The sequence below is a fragment of the Xenopus tropicalis genome, chromosome 7 (assembly GCF_000004195.4).
Source record: "Xenopus tropicalis strain Nigerian chromosome 7, UCB_Xtro_10.0, whole genome shotgun sequence".
Lineage (NCBI taxonomy): Eukaryota > Metazoa > Chordata > Amphibia > Anura > Pipidae > Xenopus > Xenopus tropicalis.
The window spans coordinates 24,423,735-24,441,972 of NC_030683.2; positions in this window are offsets into that span (position 1 = coordinate 24,423,735).

Genomic DNA, 18,238 nt, shown 5'->3' on the forward strand with positions numbered 1-18,238 from the left:
AGGGCTTTCTGATCAGCTTTTTCTATATCTATGAAATGTTCTCCTCAAACTCAGAGATTTCAAGAACCTATGAGCAGATCCGCATTTGAAATGCCATATTTCTTTCATTGCATTTACTTCTGAATGGCATTACCATAGACATGTATGGGAACCATGAACAACTGGAGAAAATTAGAGAGTTGCAAAGAAAAACTAAAAAAAAAAATAATGCAAACAATAAAAGTGTGACTATTATCAAATGGTCTCACAATGTAGATAACTACAGAGTACAAAAACCCCCTCATTGGTGGTTCAGTCATGAAATCAGAAGAGTGCAATTTTATTATGGTAGTCTTGCAAAGTGCATTTTATTGAATGGTCAATTTGCCATGCAGTACTGTATATGGGTTTAATATTCTGCATTTATTAAAAATAAAAAAACAAAACAAAACTATGGTAGCTCTGCTGCCCAAATGCATGTAGGGAATAGCTAACTTGCCATGCATTGTGTGGATTTACTATTACTATGTATGCAGTTTTTCAAGGGTATTGAGGGTATCAAATCCTCAATATCACAGCTGCAAAATGGGGGGGAAACCCTTTATAGATGATCCCTTCCTCTGTGAGACTATGGAACACATCTTGGAGATCATTTATTAATGATGTTACTGTGACCAGAACATTGATAAACGACTTTCTTTATTTTTTTCATCTGGAGTTCATTATAACCTTCACCCCTGAGAACACTTGACCTAGTATTTCTTTTTTATTTGATGTAACATACTAAGATATACATTTTTTTAAATCAGTACACTTATGAAAAATGTAACATGCACTCTCTCCAGATATCTTCCAGCAGCTTACCAACCCAACCATCTGGCACAGCTGGAAGTAACAGAAGGCATAGGGAAGCCAAGATTCCTTGCATTAGCCACAGCACTGCCAAGCACCGCCTTACCCTTCACTACAATAATCCCATAAGACTCTTTTCTAAAGAAAACGTAAGCCCTTGAAACAAATCCATGTAAAACTGCTCTTCTTATTTATTTTTTTTCTAGTTCTTAAGATGTTTCCAATTTTTTCACTGCTAATGTAGTATAATGGAATTGAAACAACAGCACCACCTGCTGGTCAGTCCTTCCGACCTGCCCATCAGTCGGGAGAAAATGTTATTAGAAAAAGAGCATAGTCTTCTGATGTTGCTCTGCTTAGAAAAGAGTAAGAAACCATCAGATGACTCTTTTCTACTCTTTTTCTTTGTGCTCTGGGCCAATAAATATTTGTCAGGTTGATATTATTCAGGGTGAAGCAAATCTTACCCTTTGTGTGCTAGTTTACAATGAATTAAAAACATTTAAGTAAATTTAAATGTAAAAGTCTGATGGCTGCTTACACAAAGCAATGTGCACTAGTGATGAGATAATCTTTTTTGCTTTCAAAAGATTTGAGAAACAGTGGAAAATTCGCGAAACGGGGAAAATGTGGCGCGACCAAAAAATTCTTGCACGCGACAATTCTTTTGATGAGAGACAATTCTTTTTGACTTGAGAGAGACAATTCTTTTGACGTGTGACAATACGTTCGGTGAGCGACAATTCTTTTGATGCCAGACAATTCTTTTTGACGCAAGACAATTCTTTTTGACCCCAGACAATTCTTTTTGACGCCAGACAATTCTTTTGACACAAGACAATTCTTTTTGATGCCAGACAATTCTTTTGCCGCAAGTCAATTCTTTTGACGCGAAACAATTCTTTTTGACGCAAGACAATTCTTTCACTGCCACAAAATTCTTTCACCGTGAGACAATTCTTTTGACGCCAGACAATTCTTTTTGACGCAAGACAATTCTTTTTGGCGCCAGACAATTCTTTTGCCGCAAGAAAATTCTTTTGACTTGAGACAATTCTTTTTGACGCCAGACAATTCTTTTTGACCCCAGACAATTCTTTTACCGCAAGAAAATTCTTTTGACGTGAGACAATTCTTTTGACAAGTGAGACAATTTTTTTGATGCCGCAACAATTCTTTTGGCGTGGGTGACATTTTTTGGACGCGTGGCATTTTTTTCCGCTGTGAATTTTGTCACCCGTTTTGCGCAAAAAATTCCGCCAATGGCGAAATGCTGAAATGTGCAGCGAATCCATGCCTGGTGAATGTTTTCCCCCATCACTTATGTTCACTAGTAAATGATACAGACTGATGCTTCCTTTTCTTTATATAAAGCTTTGCCCCATGGTTGGCTCTATATCATGACCTATGTCATTTACAAGCTCACATTAAACATTTATAGATATGCTTCAGGGGTCCTCCGTATACCTTTAAAACTAAGACATTTTGGTTGTATCTTTCATGGAATTATAATTGCAGAGAAAACGACAAATGTTCTAAAGCAGCTCTGTTCAGATCAATGGCTTTCCAGGAAGAAACATCAGTGGTGACAAGCTGTTTCATCGACAGATTGCTGTTAGTAAAATCAAAAAGAGGGATACGTTACAACTATGACCTTGGATCTCATCCATGTTTCCTGGTCTTTTTGTTAAGTAACATACCAATCTCTAAACTTTAACTTCTACTGATAAGGTATAGGAATAAAATTACTCAATGCTTACTAACTAGTCTGGCTAGTTACCAGTATATTGACCAGGGCTTGGGAGAGGAACCTCAGAAACACGAAGAACTTCATTTACTGATAAAGGAACAAATAAACAATCATGTGATATTGAGTATGATTATTTAACATACACCGCAGCTCAGGGCCAACCCCTTTGCCTTTAGTAAAACCAGCCAATGTATACCATGTTGTCAGAGATGGATATAGATTCTATGGATTCTATAAATAATTTATGGAATTTGAATAGGTGCACTCATTTTTCCATTTAGCCTTTTGCACATTGCCATTGCCAATGAGCCCAAAGTGTTTTAGCCATATACAGTGGAGGAAATAATTATTTGACCCCTCACTGATTTTGTAAGTTTGTCCAATGACAAAGAAATGAAAAGTTTCAGAACAGTATCATTTCAATGGTAGGTTTATTTTAACAGTGGCAGATAGCACATCAAAAGGAAAATCGAAAAAATAACTTTAAATAAAAGATAGCAACTGATTTGCATTTCATTGAGTGAAATAAGTTTTTGAACCCTCTAACAAAAAAAGACTTAATACTTAATGGAAAAACCCTTGTTTGCAAGCACAGAGGTCAAACGTTTCTTGTAATTGATGACCAAGTTTGCGCACATTTTAGGAGGAATGTTGGTCCCACTCCTCTTTGCAGATCATCTCTAAATCCCTAAGGTTTCGAGGCTGTCTCTGTGCAACTCTGAGCTTGAGCTCCCTCCATAGGTTTTCTATTGGATTAAGGTCCGGAGACTGACTAGGCCACTCCATGACCTTAATGTGCTTCTTCTTGAGCCACTCCTTTGTTGCCTTTGCTGTATGTTTTGGGTCATTGTCGTGCTGGAACACCCATCCACGACCCATTTTCAGTTTCCTGGCAGAGGGAAGAAGGTTGTCGTTCAGGATTTCACGATACATGGCTCCGTCCATTTTCCCGTTAATGCGAATAAGTTGTCCTGTGCCCTTAGCAGAAAAACACCCCCAAAGCAAAATGTTTCCACCCCCATGCTTGACGGTGGGGACGGTGTTTTGGGCGTCATAGGCAGCATTTTTCTTCCTCCAAACACAGCGAGTTGAGTTAATGCCAAAGAGCTCTATTTTGGTCTCATCAGACCACAGCACCTTCTCCCAGTCACTCACAGAATCATTCAGGTGTTCATTGGCAAACTTCAGACGGGCCTGCACATGTGCCTTCTTGAGCAGGGGGACCTTGCGAGCCCTGCAGGATTTTAATCCATTGCGGTGTAATGTGTTTCCAATGGTTTTCTTGGTGACTGTGGTCCCTGCTAATTTGAGGTCATAAACTAACTCCTCCCGTGTAGTTCTAGGATGCTTTTTCACCTTTCTCAGAATCATTGACACCCCACGAGGTGAGATCTTGCGTGGAGCCCCAGAGCGAGGTCGATTGATGGTCATTTTGTGCTCCTTCCATTTTCGAACAATCGCACCAACAGTTGTCACCTTCTCTCCCAGCTTCTTGCTAATGGTTTTGTAGCCCATTCCAGCCTTGTGCAGGTCTACAATTTTGTCTCTGACATCCTTGGACAGCTCTTTGGTCTTTCCCATGTTGGAGAGTTTGGAGTCTGCTTGATTGATTGATTCTGTGGACAGGTGTCTTTTATACAGGTGACTAGTTAAGACAGGTGTCCTTAATGAGGTTGACTAATTGAGTAGAAGTGTCTAACCACTCTGTGGGAGCCAGAACTCTTAATGGTTGGTAGGGGTTCAAAAACTTATTTCACTCAATGAAATGCAAATCAGTTGCTATCTTTTATTTAAAGTTATTTTTTCGATTTTCCTTTTGATGTGCTATCTGCCACTGTTAAAATAAACCTACCATTGAAATGATACTGTTCTGAGACTTTTCATTTCTTTGTCATTGGACAAACTTACAAAATCAGTGAGGGGTCAAATAATTATTTCCTCCACTGTATATAAGGGTAGGCATGTCCTGCAGTGGGAAGTCTTTACTGAATGGGCATTTCCCCTGGTGTATAAGAGTTAGTGGGAGAACCATAATAGTTTACTTGAACTTACCCCATTGAGAAAGATGGAGGGTGCAGGAGCCCAGGGTAAGAAGAACCCCAGGGAAAGGAGAACCCTGGGGTAAAAGTGCACTTTATTGGTAGAGTAACCTGGTAAATGAGGAATAATCAGAGGTAGGTTGGTTCATACATGTAGTCACTTATGTGTGTAGTGGAGCATAGAGTCTTTATTACCATGGCATGATCCACCAGTGTAGATACTATACTCAGGGTTAAAAAATAGTGTTATACACTAAAGGACACATGCAAGTGCAGTGTAGCTAGCAAAGTGCAATTACGAGCACAATTGCCATGTTTTTTCCCCCCACAAAGCAGCATTTTCCCTAACATTCCAACGTCATTGCTGTCACAATCAGGCAATACCCTTAAAGCAAATTGCACTGTGCCTACACCAGTTGCTTCCAGTTCTGCAAAATCTACTCAACTGCGCTTGTGCTTCGTTGCAAATCAGGTGCAGTTGCGCTGAATATTTTCGGAATCTATGTGGCATCATTTCTGGTGTTTGTTGTGCGAGTGATGTGTGCACCCTATTCTTTAAGTGCAACTGAACTGTGACAATTCATGCAGGGCGCTGAGGGAACCGTGGAGCTACCGCCTGGCCTGGGGGTGGTAGTAGCTCCAGGGTTCCCCTGTGTCAGTTGGTGCAGCAGAACTTAATTCAGAACATAAGGAAGGCTGAACTGCATGGTGCCAAGGGTAACCATATGGAAGTGCAAGAAGGAAGTACCTTTCATAAAAGTGTTTATTTTGCACAACTGACAGTCAGGGAAGTGCAGCGACTGCAACTGCACTTGTGGACATATACATGATCGCTTAAGTCTCTCTGTAATTAATAAGCTCTACCATTTACCTTACTGACAAAGACTGATTGTGTTCCATGCATGTTACAGCAATAGATTTGTATCAGTTTATATGAGGAACCTTTTGCTTCCTGGTGAAGAAATGAAACCTAGGCTCTTCCTTCTTTGTGATCCATGATTAAGATGAATAAGTGGATGTAATAACATTTAATTTAGGAGTGCCCGTTTGTAAATGCCTCACATTTGCTTCATTATGGGTGTTACATGGGCAGGCCATAGGCATGTACTTCCTTTAACGACCACTGCTGTGGGGCCTGGCACAAGGAGTTACATGGGCAAACACCGCCATCTCCAATTTCATTTCTTAGCTCTGCATTTGCCCACAAGTATAGGAGATCTGGGGAGGTAGGAGGGCTAGTAGTTTAAAAAACTGGCTGTTTCAGTTCTCTTCTGGATGCAGCAATAAAGATTATGGTACTTCATGTAGAATGCTCATGATTTTGCCCATGTTTTCACTAGGGACGTACCGAATCCAGGATTTGGTTCAATATTCGGCCTGAATCCTGAATAGCATATGGAAGGGTTAAATGTTAGGGAAAATTTTTTTTGACCCCTTCCAGACTGCTAATTAGGATTTGGATTCGTTTTCGGTATTCGCCCGAATCGGGGTGGATTCGGGGGTCTGGCCAAACCCAAAAAACTGGGTTCGGTGCATCATTAGTTTTCATATGCAGCTATGCTCCACCCACCAAATATCAAATTTGCCGCCCCAATGTGTAGAGATTTTTGCTTTCCGGGTGGTTGATAAAATGACATTTTGTATTTGCTGTCACTGAGATATATTTTTGTACTGATATTTTTTTTGTATTACTTTCCAATTAATAACATTTGCTCTTTCTTCATTTTTTACTGGCTACCACTTGTCGCTATACAAAGAGGCCTAGTTTTTCAGTGCAGCTGCTGTTTACTGTGAATTATTTAGTTGCCATTTGCACAGAGAGGCTGTTCCTGCGACACAAGTGGCTCAAACACTGAGGGTGAATGCATTAACCCTGCCTTATTTCCCACCACTATGAGTATTCAGCCTTTGCAGTGCAGGACATAATGAATTCAATACCATTTGGTACCACAATGGGATATATTTTGCTATCGTATTTCCTCAAACGCAGGTCAAGGATTGATGGCAAATGGTCAAAGAAGAAAATGATTCCAGGAAAGTCTTGTGTATTCTTCTGATTAACTCTGGCGTGTTCCTGGTAATATCAGAAGTGGACAGAGGGCCCATTTTCTACTCAATATGTACAGAAATAAAGCTAGGAGTTTAGAATACTGGCACTTAGAGCCGGCATGAGAAAAAACTTGTAAAGATTGTCGAGTAAAATAACACAGTATTATACAAAGCAAATCAAAAAGCCCCCAGGGGGTTTTTAAAAAATCTTTTTATTTCTACTTGCACAAAGGAGATTATATCTGGGAAATGTAGCTACAGTAGAGTCCCAATTTTAAGTTTTTTTAGGGGACCAGAAAAATAATGATGTAATATCTGGGGAAATGTAAACTCAAAGGAAATATATTATGCATTATATATTGGTGAGACCACAAAAAACAGTGTAAAATGCAGGAAAACTGGAAATCTGGGGAAGTTTCACTTTGTGACTTAATGGCCATGCAAGATCTTCCTGTAAGGTACATATATTCTATATATTATAGATTAGGTCTATAAGTCATCTGACCTGTGTATGGGGCCCTCCCGATGGCTATCCCAACCAATATCTGTCAGAAAATCGGCAATGTAGCTTCTGGGTATGTTGTAAAATCCCATTTGGGGTGGTGACTGCAGTGGCATTACTCTCTTAATGAGTCTCTCCAGGCCCCCATTATGGTCCAGTTGTTGGCCTAAGCAGGGCTGGAAATAGAAGTAGGCAGAAGGGGCATGTGCATAGGGCGCAATACTGAGGAGGGGGCACTAGGCACATAGGTCTTCTGTTGCCTACCCCGAGTCCAAGTTCTTCTCCCCCCATCACCTGTACATCTTGTACCCCTACGTCCACTCCTTGTCAATGTGTATGTGTGAGTACGAACATTGGCCTGCGTTTTGTTGGTGGGGGGGCGAGGGGGCTGGCTGGGTTGCTTAGGGCACCCAGCTGGCCTTTCCTGACTCTGGACCCATGGGCCAATCAAATCATTTGAATCATTTTGGCCCAGAGTGTTGGTTACCAAAAAATTTGTTCAATTGCTGCCTGCTTGCCAAACAAGTGGATCTTACAGTGTATGACTATCTCAAAGCAGCAGAATAATAGGGCTTCTGCACATGTAGGAGCAAAAACATAAATCACCAGAATGGTGGCAACATCTCTATGGTTTTTTTATTTATCTTTTCGGACAATAAAAATCTCACCACTCAAAACCTGCTGAAATTTAAAATATTAAAAAAAAAGAAAAAAAAAAAAAAGATTGCAATGCTGCTAACTTTTTTGACCATCATTGCAGGGCTCAATGGGGAGAGTAACTGACTGCTCGTCGTAGTCCCACAAAATAATTCTATGGTCAGGGCTGCATTTCAAATGTATGTGCCCTTAGGTCGACCTGTGATCCCAACCCCCATGTGTATGCTCACATCTGCGCAAAAACTGCTAGTAGTGTGCCATCTGGCCAGTAATATTCCTGCCAAGGCTGGGACCTGCCAGCAATGTACATGGTGGTAAATAAGTAATAACTAGTCAATCTGCCCCAATCACTCAAATTTTCTGCTGATTTCCTGCTTGATGACATGTTTCTGCCCCTCAACATCACGATGTGTCCCTCAACATCATGACTCTTCCCATCCCCTTGTAAACACGCCCTCAGCCAGGCTGGTATACTTATGCTAAAAAAGTGGCAACCCTACCTGCTAGGGGGCAGTGCCCACTCTGTCCTCCCCTCAGCCCAGTGATCCCCAACCAGTGGCTCGGGGGGCAACATGTTGCTCCCCAACCCCTTGGATGTTGCTCTCAGTGCCCCCAAACCAGGTAGTTATTTTTGAATTCCTGACTTGGGGGTAAGTTTTGGTTGAATAAAAACAAGATTTCCTACCAAATAAAGCCCCCTGTAAGCTGACAGTGTGCATAGAGGCCCCTAATAGCCAATCTGAGCCCTTATTTGGCTCCTCCATGAACTTTTATGATGCTTGTGTTGCTCTCCAAGCCTTTTTACATTTGACTGAGGCTCATGAGTAAGAAATGTTGGGGACCCCTGCCTCAACCCATGCATTACTCTACAGGAAAAAATACCACATTAGGGACCAGAGGTTTAAAAGTAGATGCAGTAGCCAGTAGAGCTCCCTATCAATGTAGCAAGTGGGCACCATGCCGTCCCTAATATTTTGCTTCTCTAGGCCTGGGCCTTTATGACCTTCCCACAAATCCAAACCAAAGAGTAAAAGGGAGAATAAATACCGCTTAATCCTTCGTGGGTCAAACATGATCTCAATATAAATCAAACTCCATCCCAGAACTGTAAAACGAGCAGTTTTATAATCCCTGGCATGTAAAGGGTTAAAGGGGAGCCGCAAAGGATTAAATAAACCTGGGCCAAACATTAACTGAGATTATAAAAATCAGTATCTAATGACAGCGCCAGTTTATGTTTTGTAACGAAGCTTACACTTGGGCAATACCATAGACGTTGCCTTTGTGACGGGATTAATTGAATTCTGTTGATTAGGAAGCCAACATCGCGTCGGCAGGAAATGAATTTTTTATTCTTAGCCTAAAGGTTTTTTTTTGTTATTTCTATAAAGTGGGCATACGGCCGTAGTGGTGCCGCGCCGTCCGCACATTGATTTCAGCGCTACAATCTCAGTAGGTTTCATGTTTAATTCATCTGTCGGTTAAGCTTCAATTAAACGCGTTTCCCTTGGTTCCGCTGCTTTTGCCAACACATCTCCCGGAGACAATTTGATCACAGAACACAATGAAAGCCCAACAGGAAGTCCAAAACATGCCAGGAAATTGGAAGTAACACCTTGTGCATTAAATCTATTGCCTTTTAATTATTTGTGCGCAGCTTTCAAGGCGTTTGTCTTTTTTTTTTTGTGAATTTGAGATTAATTCAAATGCGTTCGATTGTGTTTCCCTGGTATTCTCAGGTGGACGGTAAAAACTATTATTAAAGTTATTCACAGAAAAAGGAATGATATAGGGTTGCATTCTGCTGGATCCATTAACGCTATCAAAATAACAGAAAAGCTTTTGCCTTTTTAGTCCCCATAGGCTCGCATTGTGTTATAATGAAGGTTTTGCACTTTTTTGGCAACTTTATGAACATGCAAAATTCTTACCTATAGGATATAATGGAATTTGACTACTTTGAAGGAGAACTAAACCCTAAAAATGAATATGACTAGAAATGCTGTATTTTATATACTGATCTTAAAGGGACAGTAACAAAAAAGTGTATGAAAGTAATAAAATGTAATTTACTGTTGCCCTGCACTGATAAACGTTGTGTGTTTGCTTCAGAAAGACTCCTGGAGTTTATATTAACAGCTGCTGTGTAGCCACGGGGGCAGCCATTCAAGCTGGAAAAAAGGAGAAAAGGCAAAGGTTACATAGCAGATAACAGATTGTATTCTACACAGCTTATCTGTTATCTGCTATGTAACCTGTGCCTTTTCTCTATTCTCAATTTGAATAGCTACCCCCCCATGGCTATATAGCAGCTTGGTTTATATAAACTATAGTAAGGTCTAGTGATAGACTGGCAAGTAGAGTCCTGTGCTGAACCAATTTTTTTGGTTGGGGCCCGCGACCCACAACCCATGACCCAGGCCTACATTTCTACCCACTTGGACCCACTACTCGACCTGATCTCCAACTGCCTTATCCACATCTCGATCGAAGAGGAAGTGCTGTTGCTGCAAACTGGAAGTGACATCATCAGGAGTGGGCAGAGGTAGTAAAAAGTTTTTAAAAAATGTTCAAATGGGTAAAATATGATAATATAGATAATAAATATGAAACACAACATGTTGAAAAGACCCACAACCCAATGTGCAACCTTCAGATCTTCAAACCACAGACCCACATCTATTCCTGCATCCGGAAATCCTACCCACAACCTGCAGGGAATCCGTTTGGTTACCCCACCCACTGCAGGACTCTACCAGCAAAAACAGTTCAAAACCCAGATGGAATGCAGTCTCTGGCCTAAAGAGCTGACAATCTATGCTGTATCTTGAGAAATGCCTTTTATTTTCACAGCAAGAAACAGAAAGAACAAGTACTTCCAAGAAAAGAAAAGCCTCTTTGATCTTTCTCTGAGCATTGATAATGGTGTTAGCTGTGGCTTAAAGGAGCAGTAAGAATATAAAATAACATTTCTTTCTTCTCTCGGAAAAATGGGATCATGGAAATGCTTTTCAAATTCATTTTTTTTTAATCTGATGATGTATTCTGCTTTGATGTAAATAGTGTACAGTAAATGCATTACTGAGGCTGCAGTATGGTTAGAACTACCTGTAGGAAACAAGCGTTTCCCTATGTTGATGGTCGTACTCAACTGTTATCCATACTCTAACCCTGGTTTGGCCTCCTAACTTTTGTATTTAATAGTTATGATTAGTGATGGGTAGTGATGAGCGAATCTGTTCCGTTTCGCTTCGCCGAAAAATTTGCGAATCTTTCAAAAGATCCGCGAAATGGCGAAAAATTGGCGAAACGGCAAAAATGTTGTGCGACAAAAAAAATTGTCGCCCGCGGCTATTGTTTCGTTGCCCGCGGCTATTGTTTCGTCGGCGAAATTTTTCATCCGTTTCGCGAAACAATCCGCCAATGGCGAAACACGGAAATTCGCCGCGAATCCATGCCTGACGAAACTTTTCGCCCATCACTAGTGATGGGCAAAACAATTTGGCAGGCATGCTTTTGCAGCTAATTTCCACATTTTGCCATTGGCAGACCGTTTAGAGGTACTGGTGACAAAATATGGCGCATCGTTTTTTTGATGCTCAAAATTTTCACCGTTTTGCTAAATTTTTGCTGTTTCGCAAATCTTTTGAAAGCTTCACAAATTTTGCGGTGAAATGAAACGGGACAGATTCGCTCGTCACTAGTGTTTATGATTACTCCTTGTCAGTGATGGGTGAAATAATTTGGCAGTCATAGATTTGGGCAAATTTTCACGTTTCGGCATTGGTGGATTGTTTCACGAAACGGGCGTTCAACTTATAAGACTCAGTTGTTCCAACATAGGGTGCAATTTATTATGCTGGGTAAAAAACAGCGACAAAATTCATTTTTTTACACATTTTTCTTTTAAAATCTGGGGTTCAGTGAAATTTTCCATTTATTTGACACAGGATCATTGAAATGAACGCAATGATAAGATTCGTTTGCAAATTTTTGTTTGCAAATGACTTCCCCCGAGAGTAAACATGATCATAATTAGTGAGGGGTGAAACTATTTGGCAGGCATGGATTTGCGGCGAATTTCTGTGTTTCGCCATTGGCGGATTGTTTCGCGAAATGGGCAACAAAGTAAATGTTTTCACGCAAGACATTTTTTTTTGCTGTTTCATGAATCTACGCCAATTTCGCAAATTTTTCAGCAAAGCGAAACAGGACAGATTCGCTCATCACTAGTCATAATTATTACATTTACATTTTTTTAACTTACATGTGACGTGCGTCACAAATTTTTTTGATGTGTGACAATTTTTTTTGCCGTGTGACATTTTCGCTGAATTCTTTGCCGTTTCATGAATCTTTTGAAAGATTTGTGAATTTTTCGGCAAAGTGAAATGGGACAGATTCGCTCATGACTAATCATAATTATTACATTTAATTTTTTTTTTACTTACATATGACGCGCTTCAAAAAAAATGTTGTGCGTCAAAAATTTCACAAATTTTTTGCCATTTCATGAATCTTTCAAAAGATTTGTGAGTTTTTGGCGAAGCAAAACGGGGCAGATTCACTCATCACTGATCATAATTATTACATTGAATTTTTCTTTACTTAAATACGCAGGTGATTGAGAAAAAAAGTGGCAAAAAAAAAGGCGCTTGCGTTTTCATCATCTGATTTCTCAAAATTAAGAATGATAAATTTGCCACCCTGTTTGTTTCTTTTAGATAATCTTGTGTTTTTGCAGTGATAAAGTGTCACCAAGATTTTCAAGTACAAATTTAAATAAACATGCCTAAATGTACTTTGAACATGGGGAGACAAATTTATAAAAAATCAAGTTTGCGAGTTTTCTTTTTAATTCAAAAAGCCTTGAACCTCACCAAAATAGGTGCTTATTCATTTAAAAATTTTAATATCCAGTAGAGGAATACTGTCATGGGAAAATTATGTTTTTAGAAAACACATCAGTAAATAGAGCTTTTCCAGCAGAATCCTGAATTGTAATCTGTTTTTCAAAAACACAGATTTTTTTTATATTTAATTTTGAAATTTCACATGGGGCTAGACATATTCTTCATTTCCCAGGGTGCCTCAGCCATGTGACCTGATAAACTTCAGTCACACAAAAATCCCTCCCCCCCTCCCAGCAGCCGATCAGCAGAACAATGGGAAGGGAGCAAGATAGCAGCTCCCAGTAGGTATCAGAATAGCACTCAATAGAAAGAAATCCAAGTCCGGCTTGGGACTCCTCCAGTTACATGGGAGTAGGAGAAACAATAGATTACCTGAAAGCAGTTCTAATGTGTAGCGCTGGCTCCTTCTGAAAGCTCAGACTCAGGCACAATGCACTGAGATGGCGCCTACACACCAATATTACAGCTAAAAATACATTTGTTGGTTCAAGAATAAAATGTTAAAAAAATCATGACAGTATCTCTTTAAATTTTGCTAGGCCAACTACCATTGACCTCTGCATAAACTCGCCAGTTTTCAGATGCTGAATTTTTAGGTTAAAGTTTTTTGCACCTAATAAACCTAGACCATTGGAAATTTAGAAGCTCTAATTTGGGTTTATGAACTTGTGTGCAAAAAAACATGAATTGCGGTAAAAAGTTTTAAATTCAACTGATAAATCTGCCCCTATGATAAGCAATCAGTATATTGTGGGCTACTGGTCAGTTAACAGTAGTGATGAGCGAATCCATCCCGTTTGTGGGCGAAAAATTCGAGAAACAACAGGAAATTTACAAAACGCATTTGTTGCTCATCTTGTTTTTTGTCGCCCGCGTCTTTATTCTATTGCGCGTGTCTTTTTTTTTGTTGCCCGCATTTTTATTCTGTTGCGCATGTCTTTTTTTTGTTGCCCGCGTCTTTATTCTATTGCGCGTGTCTTTTTTTTTGTTGCCCGCATTTTTATTCTGTTGCGCATGTCTTTTTTTTGTTGCCCGCGTCTTTATTCTGTTGCGCGTGTCTTTTTTTTTGTTGCCCACGTCTTTATTCTGTTGCGCGTGTCTTTTTTTTGTTGCCCACGTCTTTATTCTGTTGCGCGTGTCTTTTTTTTTGTTGCCCGCGTCTTTATTCTGTTGCACGTGTCTTTTTTTTTGTTGCCCACGTCTTTATTCTGTTGCGCGTGTCTTTTTTTTGTTGCCCACGTCTTTATTCTGTTGCGCGTGTCTTTTTTTTTGTTGCCCACGTCTTTATTCTGTTGCGCGTGTCTTTTTTTTGTTGCCCACGTCTTTATTCTGTTGCGCGTGTCTTTTTTTTGTTGCCCACGTCTTTATTCTGTTGCGTGTGTCTTTTTTTTTTTGCCCACGTCTTTATTCTGTTGCGCGTGTCTTTTTTTTGTTGCCAGCGTCTTTATTCTGTTGCGCGTCTTTTTTTTTTGTTGCCCGCGTCTTTATTCTGTTGCGCGTGTCTTTTTTTTGTTGCCCGCGTCTTTATTCTGTTGCGCGTGTCTTTTTTTTTGTTGCCCGCGTTTTTATTCTGTTGCGCGTGTCTTTTTTTTTGTTGCCCGCGTTTTTATTCTGTTGCACGTGTCTTTTTTTTTGTTGCCCACGTCTTTATTCTGTTGCACGTGTCTTTTTTTTTGTTGCCCACGTCTTTATTCTGTTGCACGTGTCTTTTTTTTTGTTGCCCACGTCTTTATTCTGTTGCACGTGTCTTTTTTTTTGTTGCCCGCGTCTTTATTCTGTTGCGCATATCTTTTTTTTCAATTTGACGTGACCGCGCCCATTTTGACGTGACCGCGCCCAATTTGACGTGACTTTTTTTGATGCGCCAAATTTTTCCACAGCAAACTTTTGCAGAAGTTTAGCGAAATCAATTCACCAATGGCAAAATGCAAATCCATGCCTGGAGAAAAAATTCGCTCCTCACTAGTTAACAGTGTTAATTCTCGCTTTCTACATTGATTTTTTCACCGCAGTGAATCTTACATTATTACTTGTCACAATGAATATCTTTAATTTTGTTGTAATCTATCTTTGAATTAGGAATTTAGCTTCCAGTAATTAAAATGTATTTTTTTTTACTTGTTGGTTCTTTTGTTCGACTAATTGGTATTTTTTTTTTTTACTTCTTTTTTAATGCAATATATCAAATTCTAGGGAAGCTATTAAATATGAAATTAAATTCATTCCATCCATTCTCCCATACAGAATAATTAATGAAAGAAATAAAAAATGGAGCTTTTTCACATTTCAGTATTTATGTTTGAAATTCAAGTCTCAAGTTTCCTCTGAAAACTTTCTGGAACGCCACATTATATTTTTGGGATGAAGACTTGTAATCCTGCTGGGGGTGTCTGATGTTGGCAACCAATAAGATGTTTTCTTTTCAACAGGTGAATTCTACCTGCTGATTGGTTACTATGGGTTACTGCTCCTGGGCAAACTTTTTTTACATAACAATCTAAGGGGCCGATTTACTAATCCACGAACGGATTGAAAGCGTCCGAATGCGGTTTTTTCGCAATGATCGGTATTTTGCAATTTTTTCGGCGCTGTCGTGACTTTTTCATAAATTGTCGCGACTTTTTCGTAGCCGTTACGACTTCTCGTAGCCAGCGCGAAAAAATCGGAAAGGTTTGCCCGCCGTTTACTAGCACTCAATACGAAAAAGTCGCGACAATTCGCGCAAGTCGTAATGGCTACAAAAAAGTCACGACAATTTGCGCAAGTCGTAATGGCTACGAAAAAATCGCAACGGCGACAAAAAAAAATCGCAAAAATACGAAAAAGTCACAAAATGTTCATTTTCCAATCCGATTTTTTCCCATTCGGGATTCAGATTCGTGGATTAGTAAATCAGCCCCCAAGGCTTCATATTCTTGCTGTGCCCTTGTTGGCTCGTTTCAGTGCTATAACATATTTTTTAGCACTTGTGAATATCGATGGTAGGTCTAAAATGGCCCATTTTGTCAACTGGGAAAGAATTAACTGTATCCCTGTGTGGAACTGCTTTGGATCAAGTATATTCAGACTGGACCTTTGTAACTGGTCTTCTTTATTCCATGTTAGATTGTATGCTGGAAAAGCTGCCCCTGACAGATTTAGGGTACATACATCAAAGGTGTTTATTTGGAGGTGGGACGCATTGTAGAGTATACTGCAGTCAGGAGACCTCAATAGAAGTAAAAGTGTGACATGTTGAAGTTTATGAAGGGAAAGGTCTTCTCAGGAAACTCAAGCTCACAACTAAAGTACACTTTATGGTGAAGACACACAGAGCTACTTAGTAGCAGCTACTTGTCACGGCTACTAAACGCCAGAAAATTCCCTGCCATAGACAATACTGAGAATTGCCTCTGCTAAAACACATGTAGACACAGTTATCAGTAAATGATCAGCATTGTCTATTTGCCACAACAAGTAGCTGCTATTAGTTGCACCCTGAAAACCGCTGATGACTTTGGATTGTTATTGTGAAGCTTAACGACTTAATTTCTATGGGTACTGCACAAATGCTGGGATAGTTTTAACCTTTTCATGCCCATGTTCTTTGATCTTGAAAACCCTTGTGATACCAGTAAACATGTGGCATAGCATAGATGAGAGAACTTATGCCGTTGGCGGTCAGTCTGCGCCCTAAAATATATGACCCCTGGCAATTATTTGGTTAATTCCTGTAAATAACTGGTAGAACACTGCATCCAGGGAGAGGATGAAGTAACATACCTGCTGTCATATATCTGGAAAAGTAGGAAAGAGCTGATAATTCCAGTGTCCACTGACAGCCTTTTGGGCCCCAGTAGTTGTGCAACATGAATATCACCACCATGTACCACTGTGGGAAGGTCAAAATACCAGAGGAATAAACAAGAACTAAAGTTAAAGTCCAGGTAAGCTTTCAGAGCAGGTTGCTGATGTCAAATGTGATATGAAAGAAAAAGGTCAAAGGAGATACTAAGGTTCTGTTAGGGGTGCTATCTGAATTAGCAGATGGGAAACTATATGTTGTGTATCCGTTAGCAAACACACTGAGGCAGATTTAATAATAAAACCTGAAAAAGGACCCCGGTGTATAATGAGCTGGCTGAAAGCAAGCCCAAATAAAGACAGTTGTTCTGGGCAGGATGCAAACAAAACAAGTCAAAGTTGGGGTACAAGGTCAGGGCAGGCAGCAAGCAAACCATGTTCCTGAACAGACTGAAGTCAGAGAAGGCAGCAGAAAATGTGTTGAAACCAGGGAGTCTGGGAATGGGAATGGGAAGAAGTACAGGAGCAACGTACAAGCAAAAGCAGAGCAATCCAGTTCAGTTTATTGGAGGAGGCAGGCAGATATATTCACTTAATTGGGCTATTGCCTGCTGCTGAATCTCTGTGCCAGCCAGGAAATACAGCCAGGAGGAAAAGTAATTGATATCAACCTCCAAGCCAAAATGCATTGCCTCCTGTGGCTCAGCCAGGAGGAGCAGCAACCAATAGACACAGGGTTCCTGGTTCTAGACCTAACAGGCCTGACATAGTTTGTGTACCAAAGAGACAGCTGCTAAGGAAAGAGCTTGGGTAAAATAGGCTTTGTAAAATAAACTTGGTCAAAGAAAGATGGCAACTAACTGCCTTAAACAGGCATTTTGGTGGCAGTGTTCCAAAAATACATCCATATTTGCAGTGAAAAGTGGGTGCCTGGAAATCATACAGCCACTCACATGTCAAAATGATACATAATGAACAAATGAGGAGAAGGGGCGCACACAGGCAAGCAACAGAGGAACGTTACTGTTCCACAATGTGTTCTGAATGAGTGAGCTGGAAAATCTCTCAAGTCTTGTCTGTTTAGACAACATGCATAAAGGAGCCTCTGAAGACCCGACATCTGGCCAGTATGCACACTGATTGCCTTGCTTCTATAATATCTGCTGCCTGTAAATCAGTAAAGAAAGATGAGCAAATTGTAACAAGCAAGCCCTCCACAGTCGGCCACTTACTGGATTTGTTTAACTGGTTAATACAAAAGTATTATTGGTTAATAGAAAAGTGGCAGTGAAAAAACACTGTTATTTTTCTCAATTTTTAAGATTTCTCAAATTGCAATTGCAACACACTGGTCGTTTTTTTTCCATTGGGGTCCCATTTTACTTGTTGGCAGAGCCCTCTACCCAGGCAGTGGGATATATAAGGACCCTATGCAGTGGCGGCCAACAGATCTTGAGGGGCTCCAGTCTAATCAGTCAAATCACTGGCGCAGTGCTGTAAATTAAAGTATTAAGTGGAAAAACCATGAAAAACACTGATGCAGAACTTCTAAAAAGCATCTAAAAGCTGACGGGGTCACGAAGAAATTAGCGATTTTTTTCACCAGATATCGACTTACTACAAAATTCCGCATTTTGCCACTGCTACATTTTTTCACAAAACTGCTGTGAAAATTTGCTGAGTTAGAAAAAAGTTACGATCATGTCAAAAAAGT